This window comes from Dermacentor andersoni, chromosome 8 (genome assembly GCF_023375885.2).
Source record: "Dermacentor andersoni chromosome 8, qqDerAnde1_hic_scaffold, whole genome shotgun sequence".
Taxonomy (NCBI): domain Eukaryota; kingdom Metazoa; phylum Arthropoda; class Arachnida; order Ixodida; family Ixodidae; genus Dermacentor; species Dermacentor andersoni.
The window spans coordinates 157,015,134-157,030,787 of record NC_092821.1 but is presented as its reverse complement, the minus strand read 5'-3'; the positions used below and the strand labels follow the sequence as shown (position 1 = coordinate 157,030,787).

The following is a 15,654-nucleotide window of genomic DNA, read 5'->3' as shown; positions in this document are numbered from 1 at the left end:
AACGCTATCAGTATGTTAGCACAAACGATAGCTAATCCACTTATGCTGAAATAAAGAAAAAGGTGTCCCGCCGAGATCAATCCTGGGGTCGTTATTTTAATGTGTATTACTGATCTGTGTGATATTCCACTCCCTTCTAAGCTAATAATGTATGTATACAAGAGCTTTTCTCAGTGGATTATCTCTTTGTGATGCCCAAATATGGACAAAGGTTCGTGCACTCAGATGTTTTAACGGTTCTCTTAGGCGGAGCCTCAGAGAACCCAATTGAGGACAAAGCCGTTGGTTCGAACACACACACAACCTTTTAATATAACTAAAAAAGGCTTAAGATAGATAGAAGAAAATAGGAAACATAAAAGAAACACTCAGATAGACATCATCGCAGAAAGAAACACACTTGGGGCTAGTATGGAGCTAACTAGTGCGCGAGTCCGGGCTTGCCCCGACGGCAGGGACACAGAACAGTCTCGACGCGGCGACGCGGCGACGAGCTGACGAAAGGAGTGGCGCTGGTCTCACCAAAGGTCGTGGTGTAAGTTGGTTGATCGGGCGACCGGAGCTGGCCAGCTCTGGTCTGGAGAGGTGAAGCAGGCGGCCTGGTGGCACGAGCAGACAGCGGCGGTGTTCTGGCTGGGCAGCTGGGTGTAGAGCCAAAGCCACCTAGAAAAAAAAGGAAGGCCTCCGCACGCCGGTGTGACGTCACGCTAGTCGGATGAGCCGGACAGTCGACGCCGTCGGCGTCTCCGCGCCTAGGTTCGTTGCGCTTACAGGGTGTCTCTTTGCGCGTCGCGGATACTATGGCATGGGAAAATTAGTGCTGTCCTTAAAGTGCCAGCACCTTATAAATGCATATGCTTCGGTTCGAAAGCAAGACACGTATAGCTGACGCAAAAAATAAGGGGGAGCCGCTGGTTCACCGCAGTCAACACCACCATAGAAAGCAACATTATTTCATACCTTCCTTAGATTACTTGCCTGGCGACATTTCTTTTTTGCGTGTATCGCAACACGACCTGCCTTATTGTGCTTGTGATGTTTGGTCGGGACTAAGACAAGCAAACTGCATGCAGCTTAGTCACTTTAACCTTAGACGGAAAGAAAGAAAGAGGAAAACTGCATATTGAAGACATAGAATATACTTTATTCACAAATGATAAGAACTGCATTCAGAAACAAACACTTTAAATCTTCCATATACAATTATCATTCTCACTCTTGCATTGCGTAAAACAGTCCTCGCTGGACACACGAATATCGAGGTTCATATTATTGTTAAAATTTTATTATTATAGGGTCACGCACAACTAATTCTCAAATAGAATAAGCTTCCGTCTTTGTTGTACCATTTCTTGTGGTTATCTTATTTCCACCCGCCTTGTTTGCAGGCCTTATTGGTCTTCATAAAATACTGAGATAATGGTGAAAAGTAAGTAAAAAACGAGAGGCCTACTCTCAGTCCTAAAGGAAAACATGCAATTAATGGATTGCGGTAGCATGGAGAGTTCGAATCATAAACAGGTAGCACAATGCACTCAAATAACATTCGAATTGGCCAAAATGCAGGGTTTAAATTTTGATAATGTAGGCAAATAAGTCCTAGCTACGCCACAGGTTTCTTTTTACAAGGGTTCTGTCAACACAAACATACGTAGATGTTCAACAAAACAGAGCTTCATGAATAAAAAATAAATAATGAGAAACATCTCAGGCCTTCAAGGTCTGCAATTTTCGGTCGTTCTTGGCGTTGCGTAATTTGTCGTTTTCTGTGCGGCACAAGTTGTTCAGCAGTGTATTCGGTGCAGCACTTACAACATGCCCCATTAACTCCTGTGCAGGATGACCGAAATCACACACATCGACATCCTCAAAGTCATGAAGGGTAGCGAACACAAGGCCGACAAGAGTATCTTTCTGCCTAGGAAGGCTGAAAAATCGTACGGCATATTCTGTTGTCCTGAGCTTGTCCAATATAATTTCAGTAAAGAGTACAGCATTAACTACAACTGCTCGTGGAAACCTCAGGCCACCCCTTGTCATCTTCGTAATTAATGCATTCTCAGGGTCATCTAGATCGACGTCTTGCATCACAAGGCTTTCACTGCAAGATGCGCATGTCAGCTTTTTTAGAGCTGCATGGGCACAATAGCCGGCAACATAGGTTAGTGCCGGTAGCCCTGACGTTTTTTTCTCAATGTCGCAGTCGGTCACAGTGACTTGAAACTGGCCGTTTCCTGAATGTACACTTGTCTCCAACGTGTTCGCGCTCGGTGGTAGTAGAATGTCCAAATCTGGCAGGTCCAGAACCTTCTGCAAACGCAATTTGTTTTCAGATTCATATATCTGCCTTATAGACACGTGGTAATTGGCACCAGACAATTGCCGGTACTTTCCAAAGCGATCCTCTAAGCTATCAGTTTGAAATTTGCCCAAAAGAACATACTCGAAATGAAGCTCTTTGAGACAGTATATGGCAAGTTCGTGCAAGGCATGGGTAGTGTGGCTGAAAGCTATGTGCGTTTCACGTGTCAAGCGGCCATTGTCATATTCGAGGCTTCTCCAGTGATCAAGCCATTGAACTATTCTCTCTAAGAATTCTAGTTGAGGACATGACGATGAAACTATTGGACCTTGCAATTGATCTCGCAACCGCTGTCCTTTCCTTGGCGTCTTGACGTTAACAATGTTCCACCAAGTCAAAATGGCGTCGACATATTGAGAGGTTTCCTTTGCATGTTGCAACGTTGCAACACTGAGAGCAGCAACAGTAGATGAGTTAAAAATCTTTAAGGCCAGTTTAACGTTCTGCCGTTCCATGTTTGAGGGGTTCAGTGCCTTCAAAGTGAGCGTTGGTGCTAGCTTCAAGAGCTCATGCTTTTCAGCTTCGTGCAGCTGGCATAATACCTTGAAAGATGCTGTAAGTATCTTTGGTTCAGTCTCATCACTCTTCGGTTCAGGAAAGTACATGCATTTGCCAATGTTTCTTTCATTCAGCCAGTTATTTCTTATACACTTTAGTATGTGAACTGGGTCCACCACAAAAAACAGGGGTCGTGATGGGTCAGCAGGATGCTGGTAAACAATGCTGACACTTGCCGGATTAGCGAAGTAGGACATGACTTTTCTGTTTATGGAGTTATTGTCCGAGATCACTGCGATTATTCTAAAACCAGATGCCTCTAGATCAAGAACAATCTTCCGAAGGAAGTCGTGCAGCGCCTTAGCATCGATTTGTGCCACAGGAAGGATGTGTACAACATCCTTGTTTGAGGAAAGCAGGCTCTGTATCAAATACGTGGGCAGTTTTTGCTGCAGTCGATGAATTTACCGCAGCACCAGTAACCAACCCAGCCTTGTAATCAAAAAATGATTGAAGGTGAATCTCATCAATCATTAACGTTACAGTCTTTTCATGCTCTTTATATGTGCTTACAATACGCTTTGCATAGGGAAAGAAAGCTACATTCTTGCTGCTCCGTTTCAGGGCGTACATCGTACGATGAACACAGTCTTCTGATCGTATCAGGATGCGGCATCTTAAGCTTCATCGAACTTCTCAGGAATCTATATGCATGAGGTGAAATTGTGAACAAAAGGCTAGCAAAAACCAATAAATTGGGGGGATATCGGCCAGCATCATTCAAAACAAGATCAACTTGACTCTTCAAGAATTTAAGCACTTCCAAATGCCATTCTTGCAACTCGCATGCGAAATGTTTTCCACTTACTTCCTCTAGCAATGTCGAAACCAATGTCAGTAGATGACGGGCCTTTTCAGAACGCTCAGTGCTGATATTCTTACGTGTCTGTTCGATCATGTGTAACACACTTTTCAAATCTCTCAAGTCGCACAGCTTTTCAGGAACTAAAACATCACCACACTTCCTCACATCGGTTTCACCAAAAAATACTTCGACGCGCAGGTCTGTGGACACGATCACCGAAGTACGGACTTCAGGAGCAGATTGAAGTGACAAGTCCAAAAAGAAAACCCTGGAGCCCTTGTTCAAAACTGTCCAGAAGTCCGAACACTGAAAGCTTGGCAACGCCTTCAGCAAGTCCGCAAAGCTACCAACCAGATTTTTGGCGTCTTCTTCTGCTTGGGTTTGCTGAGAAAGCATTATTGCTTTTTGCAAATATGTTGCTTCCAAGCGCGCTCTTTTGGCAGCCGGCGCTTCTCGAACGCACACTTGCGGACGCGATAAATAGGCAGGGCAATTGCGAAACAAGCTCGGAACTGCAGTTTTCTTCAGACGGATGTTTTTCATGGCAACTTCGACCACTTTTCCTGTCTTGACGTCCGTGTAAGATGTCGTCTTCAAGTAATCCGATGGCAAGAAATGCTTTTCACAGAGCTGAAATAAAAAAAAAACAAGCCGTTACAGGTATGAAGCTCGACGAAAACGTTGAATTTACAAACGCGTTGACAGGTGCAGAGACCCATCTATTGTGCACGCGTGCACGAATGCATTGCGCACTATGCTGACGAAACCTATTCGTCTGGAAACCCAGAATAACAATAGAGAGAAGAAATACTTACCACTGTGTACTTCGTTGGCGAGAAGTCCTTCCGAGGAACTGTTCTCGTCCATGCTTCCCGAGTGGCTCGGTCAGATGGAAACTTGTGCACTCGGACACTTGTCCTCCGTCATAATTGGACTTGCAGTTTGGTGCGCAACCACAGCCACGCATCGTTGCGCTTCCGTGTACGACGAACCACGCACCATCGAAGAAAAGCAATCGCGTTTACGGTGCAGCATGCCCCACCAAAGCCACCAAGCAAAATGCACCACGCGTTGCCGCTCTAGCGTTGCAGCCACGGATAAAATTTGTTTTCAGAACGCGCGCAGTGTTCTAGAAACGCAGCGCTCGCCCATCCACCGCTACCATCCGACTCTCGTGACGTATTGACAGGGGAGAGGAGGTGATGCGGAGGCCTTACATTTTTTTCTAGGTGGCTTTGGTAGAGCTCGGGCCCGTAGCCCGACTGCTCTTGTCCTGCCCACGGGCACAGAAACTCGAACGCCGGCCTCGGGCAGCAGGCGACACGACAGACGGGGCGGCGTTCTGGCCGGGCAGCTGGCGTAGAACTCGGGGCCCGTAGCCCGACTGTTCTCGTCCTGCCCACGGGCGCAGAAGCTCACCGACCTTGAGGAGCTGACGGCACACTCGGGTAGACGGGCGACGCACAGGAACGGGCTGGCAGGAGGCCCCGGTCGGGTGAAGTCCTGGTTGCTCGGGTCCGGAACCCGACGGCCCGTCTTCAACTCCCGGTGGTTGACCTCCTCCTGGCGTCGCTTCCTGGAACTCTCCCGGCGTCTGCCCGGCGTCTCCCCTCCTCTGCCAGCGCACCACGCTTTTTCTTCTCTCTGGCTGATTAGGCATTCTTCTATTGGCTGCCTGACGCTCCGTGGTCTTTCCTAATTGGTTTGCTCTTCTTTTAGTTGTTTTTCTTGTGCCGCGCGTTCACGTGCCTGACGCTCTTCGGCGTTGTCTCCAGCACGGAATTTCCCTCGGCGCGCGCACTCCTTGTCATCTGCTCCTGACCGTCCCGATCACCGCACCATGTCGCGCACCACACATCACGCTCTTCAAGAGCTTGAACCCGACATAAATAACTACTTAATTAAACTGTCACATTGGTTAGGGTGTAATAGGTTACGAATTAACTCTAATAAAACTAAATATACGATCTTGACTACTAAATTAAGCCACACAGCTTTACAACTATTACGTTTCAGGACAAAAATATGGAAAAGGTAAAGAGCCAGAAAGTCTTAGGGGTGCGGTTCAGTCAGTTTTTAACGTGAAATAAGCACATACAACTGCGCAACAGAACTGAGTAAAACTATAGCGTATATGTAGAAAATCAGCTCCCTTATACCTAACTGGCTGAAAACTAAATTATGTTGCGCGTTCTCTACTCCCGCTTGAGATATTGTGTTTTGGTGCGCTGCACAACCATGTCAAGGATAGCAGCTAGGACTTGTTGGCTTTCCATCCTGGTGTTAACAGCGCAAAACGTAAACGGGACACGAGATGAGAATACGACACCACAAGCGCTTATGGTGTCGTCTTCTCGTCTCCCGTCTACGGTTTGCGCTGTTAACACCAGGACACGTCAAGTAATTGCAGAAAGTTATCAGCTGCGCACAAGAGAATGTTAAGAGCACTTGAACAATACTAAGGGCTCATTAGAGACATATACAGGACTGATTAAAAAAATATTCTATGCTGAAGGCTAACGAAGTGCACCACTTCAAACTTGTGCAACGGATTGAACGAAATGCGCCAGAGTGTCTTTAATTGACACCAGAACATACACGCTACTCAAAAAGTCAGAAAAACAGGCAAAGAGAGCTAAAACTGAGGTCTAACTACTGTAAACAGAGTGTAGAGTAACACATAAACGCATGTTTTAATTGCCTAAACAGACTCGGTGATGCCACTATTGTTTGTACAAAGATGCTTTCAAATCTGGTTTGTTAGAACATAATATTGAGTTTGTGGAATTAGATTTGCTTTGTTCCTGTTCTCTTGTCATTGTTGTGGCTATTGCTGTTTTATATTTGTATACCTAGTTTGTGTATATAGAGCTCTAATATTGATATAGTCTCCATAGTGTTGTATAGTAGTATATTATATATATATATATATATATATATATATATATATATATATATATATATATATATATTGACACGTGTACTTGTTTATATTTGTCGGGCGGCCAGGTTTCACCATCTAACAAATGTTATCGCACAACACAGGAAGCGCCTGCACGTATCGGAAGTTTCTGGAATGTTATCCATGGTTCAATCCGCTGTCTGTCACCGAAGCTTCTATAATCTGATGGCATGTATGCGCGACGCAAATGGTGTAGAACTTTGTGGAATACGTGCGGGTCCCAGAGATTACTCTGGAACATTCGACGACTGGTGTATAAAAGCTGACGCCCTTGGCCTGCTGATCAGATTTCCGACGATCGCCGACTGTGTTCGCCGCTATCGTTGTGCTTTAAGTGTAAATTGCTTTTGAGGGCACAAGTTCGCCCAATAAAGATTTAGTTTCGCCATTTAGAGTTTTGCTACTGTGTTCATGTACCGGACGCGCTCGCAAAGCCGCGATCCAAGCCCGAAGCCCGAGGACAATACCAACGTCACCAAGGACCAGCGAGCTAGCCGTAGGCAGCAAGGCCTGCTACCGGAATACGCACCTCTTCCCGAGAAGACCAGACAGATCAAGCACAAGTCAGCAACCCCAATGGCTGCCCCAGCGTCCCCCATTCTGCTGAAACAACCTCATCATCATCATCATCATCAGCCTGGTTACGCCCACTGCAGGGCAAAGGCCTCTCCCATACTTCTCCAACAACCCCGGTCATGTACTAATTGCGGCCATGCCGTCCCTGCAAACTTCTTAATCTCATCCGCCCACCTAACTTTCTGCCGTCCCCTGCTACGCTTCCCTTCCCTTGGGATCCAGTCCGTAACCCTTAATGACCATCGGTTATCTTCCCTCCTCATTACATGTCCTGCCCATGCCCATTTCTTTTTCTTGATTTCAACTAAGATGTCATTAACTCGCGTTTGTTCCCTCACCCAATCTGCTCTTTTCTTATCCCTTAACGTTACACCTATCATTCTTCTTTCCATAGCTCGTTGCGTCGTCCTCAATTTGAGTAGAACCCTTTTCGTAAGCCTCCAGGTTTCTGCCCCGTAGGTGAGTACTGGTAAGACACAGCTATTATACACTTTTCTCTTGAGGGATAATGGCAACCTGCTGTTCATGATCTGAGAATGCCTGCCAAACGCACCCCAGCCCATTCTTATTCTTCTGATTATTTCCGTCTCATGATCCGGATCCGCCGTCACTACCTGCCCTAAGTAGATGTATTCCCTTACGACTTCCAGTGCCTCGCTGCCTATTGTAAATTGCTGTTCTCTTCCGAGACTGTTAAACATTACTTTAGTTTTCTGCAGATTAATTTTTAGACCCACTCTTCTGCTTTGCCTCTCCAGGTCAGTGAGCATGCATTGCAATTGGTCCCCTGAGTTACTAAGCAAGGCAATATCATCAGCGAATCGCAAGTTACTAAGGTATTCTCCATTAATTTTTATCCCCAATTCTTCCCAATCCAGGTCTCTGAATACCTCCTGTAAACACGCTGTGAATAGCATTGGAGAGATCGTATCTCCCTGCCTGACGCCTTTCTTTATTGGGATTTTGTTGCTTTCTTTATGGAGGACTACGGTGGCTGTGGAGCCGCTATAGATATTTTTCAGTATTTTTACATACGGCTCGTCTACACCCTGATTCCTTAATGCCTCCATGACTGCTGAGGTTTCGACAGAATCAAACGCTTTCTCATAATCAATGAAAGCTATATATAAGGGTTGGTTATATTCCGCACATTTCTCTATCACCTGATTGATAGTGTGAATATGATCTATTGTTGAGTAGCCTTTACGGAATCCTGCCTGGTCCTTTGCTTGACAGAAGTCTAAGGTGTTCCTGATTCTATTTGCGATTACCTTAGTAAATATTTTGTAGGCAACGGACAGTAAGCTGATCGGTCTATAATTTTTCAAGTCTTTGGCGTCCCCTTTCTTATGGATTAGGATTATGTTAGCGTTCTTCCAAGATTCCGGTACGCTCGACGTCATGAGGCATTGCGTATACAGGGTGGCCAGTTTCTCTAGAACAATCTGCCCGCCATCCTTCAACAAATCTGCTGTTACCTGATCCTCCCCAGCTGCCTTCCCCCTTTGCATTTCTCCCAAGGCTTTCTTTACTTCTTCCGGCGTTACCTTTGGGACTTCGAATTCCTCTAGACTATTTTCTCTTCCATTATCGTCGTGGGTGCCACTGGTACTGTATAAATCTCTATAGAACTCCTCAGCCACTTGAACTATCTCATCCATATTAGTAATGATATTGCCGGCTTTGTCTCTTAACGCATACATCTGATTCTTGCCAATTCCTAGTTTCTTCTTCACTGTTTTTAGGCTTCCGCCGTTCCTGAGAGCATGTTCAATTCTATCCATATTATACTTCCTTATGTCAGCTGTCTTACGCTTGTTGATTAACTTCGAAAGTTCTGCCAGTTCTATTCTAGCTGTAGGGTTAGAGGCTTTCATACATTGGCGTTTCTTGATCAGATCTTTCGTCGCCTGCGATAGTTTACTGGTATCCTGCCTAATCGAGTTACCACCGACTTCCATTGCACACTTCTTAATGATGCCCACAAGATTGTCGTTCATTGCTTCAACACTAAGGTCCTCTTCCTGAGTTAAAGCCGAATACCTGTTCTGTAGCTTGATCTGGAATTCCTCTATTTTCCCTCTTACCGCTAACTCATTGATCGGCTTCTTATGTACCAGTTTCTTCCGTTCCCTCCTCAGGTCTAGGCTAATTCGAGTTCTTACCATCCTGTGGTCACTGCAGCGCACCGTGCCGAGCACGTCCACATCTTGAATGATGCCAGGGTTAGCGCAGAGTATGAGGTCTATTTCATTTCTAGTCTCGCCGTTCGGGCTCCTCCACGTCCACTTTCGGCTATCCCGCTTGCGAAAGAAAGTATTCATTATCCTCATATTATTCTGTTCCGCAAACTCGACTAATAACTCCCCCCTGCTATTCCTAGTGCCTATGCCATATTCCCCCACTGCCTTGTCTCCAGCCTGCTTCTTGCCTACCTTGGCATTAAAGTCGCCCATTAGTATAGTGTATTTGGTTTTCACTCTACCCATCGCCGATTCCACGTCTTCATAGAAGCATTCGACTTCCTGGTCATCATGACTGGATGTAGGGGCGTAGACCTGTACAATCTTCATTTTGTACCTCTTATTAAGTTTAACAACAAGACCTGCCACCCTCTCGTTAATGCTATAGAATTCCTGTATGTTGCCAGCTATATTCTTATTAAAACCTCGGGAACCACCAATCTTCCACGGATCAGCGTGTGAAGACCAAGAAGCCTGGCTGGAGACGCGCGAACGAAGCGAGACTTAAGACCGAGAAATGGCACTGCGAGGGTTCACCATTAACGCGCCGCGAGCACAGCTTGGCGACCGACCTCGCGACATCGCCGACTATCTCGCCGCCACTCAGTGGAGCCCTCGACGACCGTCCCGTTCTCCGTCACCAGGCCTGTCGCCGCAGCGCCGGCCATACACTGGCCCAGCACAGGGCCCGTCAGCGAGCCCATATCCGGAAAACTAAAAGCAGCAACCGATGGAGGTGCGGTTGTTCGTCGAACTGACGAAGATCCTCCGCTGCCGGCGAAGACGCCGAGAAGTCTTTCTCGACGATATATCAACGAGACGCCGCCATCCTGACAAAGCCTGGAAGCAAGGAACACGCCGACGAAAGACGACCTGCCGACGCGACATTCCAGCTTAAGATCAACAAGACGCAGCCGTGAGCCGACGCCAAGACCTAACTGCAACGCAAGACAAACAACCAGCGACCTCGACGTGCTTCTCGACTGCCACGCAGTCACCGCCTTAGTGTACACAGGAGCCGATTACTCCGTTATGAGAGGACCCCTTGCCGCCCAGTTGAAGAAAGTTAAGACTGCATGGGAAGGCCCTCAAACCTGGGTAGCTGGGGGTCACTTGATAACACCAACTGGAACCTGCCCGGCCAGGATTACCGTTAATGACCGCACCTACCCTACCACCTTCGTTATCTTTCAACAGTGCTCCCGAGACGCAATTCTAGGAATGTACTTTCTGAACCAACACGGCGCAATCATCGACCTAAAGTCGATAGCGCTATCCGAAGACCAAACGATCTCCGGATAGTCATGAGCGTGTCCTATAATGAATTTATTCTGTTTTCCTGGCAGAACTACAAATTCCACCACGATAAACTTCATCGGAAGTGAAGGGAAGCACTGGCAAATTCAGGTGCAAAGTAAATGCAGGTAGGTTACATACAGTCTTTGCAAAACATTCGTTTATCGAGTGCTCGAAAGCGCTCTATGGCCATTTTACGCTATGTTTCCCAGTGTATAGAGGAAGCTCTACGTTACATAACGTTTATATTTGCGAAAGTAAAAGGCACGGTATGGGTTGTGAAGGCAAAATTAAAAATATTTGGTTTGATTAGATCCTGTGGAATAAATTGCGTATTCAAGCGCACCAGAGCGCATATAATAGAATATCACGAGTGGCACAAATTCTTGCACGCAGTTTCAAACGAAGCTGTCACATACGGGCAACATTTTAAAGTAAGTGAGATAATTACATACTACTCCAGCTCTTAGAACTGTTCGAACGAAGCAGCTTCACTGGAAATTGGGTTGGTAATCTGCAAGGTAGCACAAGCCTGCCGTCATTTTTGGCAGTAGATTTCTGTGCACCTCATTCACTACACTGATGCAAGTTTGTGTTTCTCGATGAGTGCAGTAGCCAGTGGATGTTTTTTATGCTGCGCTGGGACACGAAAGAAGTGCGGACAAGTTTCGACGGTCCTTGTACCAGCAAATAGATGGTGACCTGCATTATTGGCTCATACTTGAGCAGTGTATTCGCACGGGCTGGTGATTACACGGCTAATTCTAAAGAAACTGCACCGGTATGGGAGACATAGGGCAAGAAGCTCTTAGGTTAGGAACATATTTAAGTATAATTACAGTTTCGACTAGTCTAAGGTCCGCACAGTTGTTTTTCAGAGTTTTTTACTTGGTGTGGAGCTTAAACGAGGCCACGCTTGTGGCGGATCCCTGAAGCGTCAAACTGCGCTCAGGGTAGCGGCTATCCAAACAAGTGTAACCGCTGGCGGCTGACTATAAACGCTTTTACAGTCGTCGACAGGTTTGTGGTCACGGACTAGTGCCATCTGTAATGGCTTGCGAGAATTAATGAGCGTGCCAGTATGTACGTGACATTTAGTGAAACTTTTTTTCCCAGCTTTCGCGCTCTAACACTACTGTAAACCTGCAGCATTTTCGCACTCTAACCTGCCGTCTAAGTGGGATTTGCCGGCCGTACGTGAGGTCGGGCCTTACCCAAGTAAGTACAGTACTCAGAGCACCTATTCTTCTAGGTACAACTGCCAGTATTTTTATGGTTGTATTACAACAGGTGCATATTACTGAACATAGGAACTTATGGACTCTAACTGTGCTTCTTGGTTTTAATGTTCCAAAATTTTAGGCGTAATGTGATGCCTTCAAATTTACGTTAAGGTATGAGTTCGCACCTTGAAATCCTCCTGTAACACTGCATCCTGCAGTCCCTTTATGAAATCCTCCGTATTAAAGAAAAATGGAGCGTTTGCCGCACTTGCTCATTGCATGCGCGACCAGTGCTTGCTGTAGCCACGAGGCCACGGTAGTACCAAGCATCCAATGATGTGACAAGCATACTGAGATGGCTGGTATTCAATTACATAGCGTAACACTGATGCGCGTTGTCCTCCAGAAAAAATGTCTCTCTGCAAACATTGAAGCCCTCGCGGGAGAGACCGAGCTCGAAGTTACTCAGAGCTGCTCTTTATCGACTCACAAGTGGGCTGCAGGCAGACCACTTTTGTTGGACCTTTCATCGACGCGTTGCTGATCGAAGTAGCTGGCTGGCCGTCTCACTAAAGAAAGCAGACCGATGTTGGCTGTATTTTCTTTTCTCCGCCAAAGGAAAATACACGGGGCAAGAAAAAACAACTGCTCACAGACACAGTGCAGTCTCCCTATAGGAGGTCGATATAACTCTCTGCTCGATACATCAGTACAAGATATCTCAATTCGATCGCTTTTCTTTTCTTTTGCTATTGGTCAACATCCATTATATTTCTAAAGGTGGCAGGTTAGGACCGTCATGTCGTATAATGTATTGGAAATTTGAGCTCTTTAACACTACTGTGGTGGAGATTAGTTTCGAGTTCCGAGTTTGCCATCCATTCGATAAAAGAAACACCTTATGCGCCATTCAGAGCTAAACGCTTGTTTACAACTGGGGGATTCTTTTTCAATGTAACAACTCCGTTCTTTAGTCTTCTTCCATGTACCGTACTTCTGCAAAATGTTTTTGGACGCTATTACACATCGGTCTTCTTGTGCGGGAAAACAACGTATCGGCCACGTCGTTCATAGCAGGCCTTTAGCGCAAAAAGCATTGTGAAGGAAGAACAGCAGATGTGCACAAAAACTACACATATGAGACGAACGCTTTCCCTGAACGTATAATACTCGCGAAGTCTTACATTTATCACTTCCATGCTACGTACACTTGCTTTATTAGCTGTGTTGAAGATTTTGGTGCCTATAGATGTCGCCGTCTACTGCTTTTCTCGAGCATGATAAATGTGCACAAAAGAATGCAAATGTTAGGGAGAAAGATTAAGAATAAAAGCTATGTCATCGGTTTTACTTGCGGAAACAATTTTTATTTGAGAATAACCTGGCAAAATGAAAGCATTATATTGCTGACTTAAAATCAAAGACAGTAGTTATGTCAGAGGAACTCAAGGACAGACATTTGGCGTTGACTCTTAGATATAGCGAAGATGTGAGTATCCCTGGTGGTTGAATACCGACTGCAGGAAATGGTCGCCATTTCGTCCCGCCGGTGCCTCATTGACCTCAAATTGCGGTTGCAGCATCAGCCATCATTCGTTTTCAGAAGCCGACTGTGGTGCAGCCGTACTCCCGCCTCGAGGTGTCTGGCGCCAAATATGAGTTCGGAGAGCAGCGGAAGAAAGAAAGCAAGCGGCAGACAAAGCGGGTGAAGCGCCATCGTAGACGGGCAGCAGTAAAGAGCAGACGGTAGTCATCGTGCCTGCCGTCTGCTTCAGCTGGCGCATTCTCCCTATAGCAGCAAGGCCCACACGTTGTATGGAGAGAAGAAGCGAACGCAGTTTACCATCTTTCTCTCCATCGGGGAACTGCGTATGTCGCTTACTAGCTTGAGCTTGTCTTGCTGGGAACCTATGTAACCCCAAGAGGTGACGCTGCTTAAGCTGCGCTAATTACTACGGAAAAACTGGACTGCAATAATGAAACCTTGATAGCACAATGAACACGAAACCTGGTGTAGGAAGGGCAGACAGAAACCAAACTCGCAAACGCTATTTCTGATAAGAACGTCCAAAATATTAGTTTTTTATATCGGATACCTGTACACTCATTTTCCGTGCTCGACTTTGGCTTAATCTAACTTAAGCACATGCAAATTGGCCCAGCTTTCCACCTTGTTAATCCAGTATGTATGTATGTATGTATGTATGTATGTGTGTGTGTGTGTATGTGTGTATGTGTGTATGTATGTATGTGTGTATGTGTGTAAGTATGTATGTACGTACGTACGTATGTACGTACGTATGTATGTATGTATGTATCTTTTTATTTCCATAAAAAAACTAAATACAGCCTTGCGGGGGTAAAGCGGGGAAGAAAGCTGCTCGTAGCAGCTTGACCAGCCCCAAATACCCTTAATAGCAAAAAAGGAGCATCAGAGCGGAAATAGAGTTTTCCCAAGTACTTACTGGAATCCATGGCCCGGGGCGGAGAGAACGATATCGAACAAGGTGGCGAGCAATACCAAGAAGAGATTACCACAACTCCCAATGAAGCTGTGGCAATGGAACTGTCGCTCTATCCGAACCATAAGAACAAACCTCCAAGAACTGACCAAACTGGAACAACCAGATATCATCGCTATCCAAGAAACTTATTACACCAATCTGCGCATACAGGGATATGATACACACACCGGATTTCAGAGAACAGCCATCCTGACGAAGAAAAATCTCACCACTCAGGATCACACAATTCAGGGAACAACCGTGGAACAGACCCTAGTGGAAGTGCTAACTGAGAAGAAGACACACCAAAGACTATACGTACTATGCTTATATAGCCCACCCAGGGATCCGTTATCCGACTTTGTAAACTTCATCCGCAAGCCAGAAAACTATCTAAAGGACATAAACTCGTAATAAAGGGGGATTTTAATGCCCCCCACACAGCATGGGGTTACCAGCACACGACCAAGAAAGGAGCGCGAGGGCACAATTCGGCGCAACAAACACACCTCACCCTCTGGAATGATCCTAAACTACCGACTCGAATAGGCAACAGTGTGTCCAGGGATACAAATCCCGACCTCACCTTTACAGTAGGAATATTCAAGGCGGAATGGACCCGACTGGAAGAAAATCTCGGCAGCGACCACCACATCCTTCAGCCTGAAATCTTGCACCATAAGAAGCCGAGTAGAACAGGAACGGCAAAGCTGACGGATTGGAAGGCCTTCCGAGAACATGACATAGAAGAAAACATCGAAAACATTGAAGAGTGGCTCACCGAAGTGGTCAAGACGGCGAAGAAGCACACTAAAGTCATCCAACTCACGATGGACATGCCGGCCGTAGACTCTCACCTCCTACATCTTTGGGATGCCAGAAGAGGACTACTGAGGCGGTGGAAAAAGATGAAACTTAACCGCAAACTGCAGAGACGGGTCGCTCACATAACAAACCAAGCAGAAGAATACGGAGATCAACTCAGCAGGCAGAATTGGCATAAACTGTGCGACCAACTTCAAGGCACACTCAGCACGAAGAAGACCTGGCATATACTGCGAGCCCTTCTAGCTACCACCAGAACCAAGACCCAGCAATGACATGACCTCAAGAAAATCGTTAACT

The 15,654-nt window shown here is 46.1% G+C and overlaps 1 long non-coding RNA gene across 1 annotated transcript; it reads right to left on the bottom strand.

Moving 5' to 3' along the window:
- Window positions 1-286: 286 nt before the first annotated feature.
- Window positions 287-5,328, bottom strand: LOC140219921 (uncharacterized). The gene is made up of 2 exons (XR_011896194.1): window positions 4,541-5,328; window positions 287-4,355 (listed from the first exon to the last, which is right to left on the bottom strand). It is a non-coding gene; the product is annotated as an uncharacterized lncRNA (long non-coding RNA).
- Between the last annotated feature and the right edge of the window lie 10,326 nt (window positions 5,329-15,654).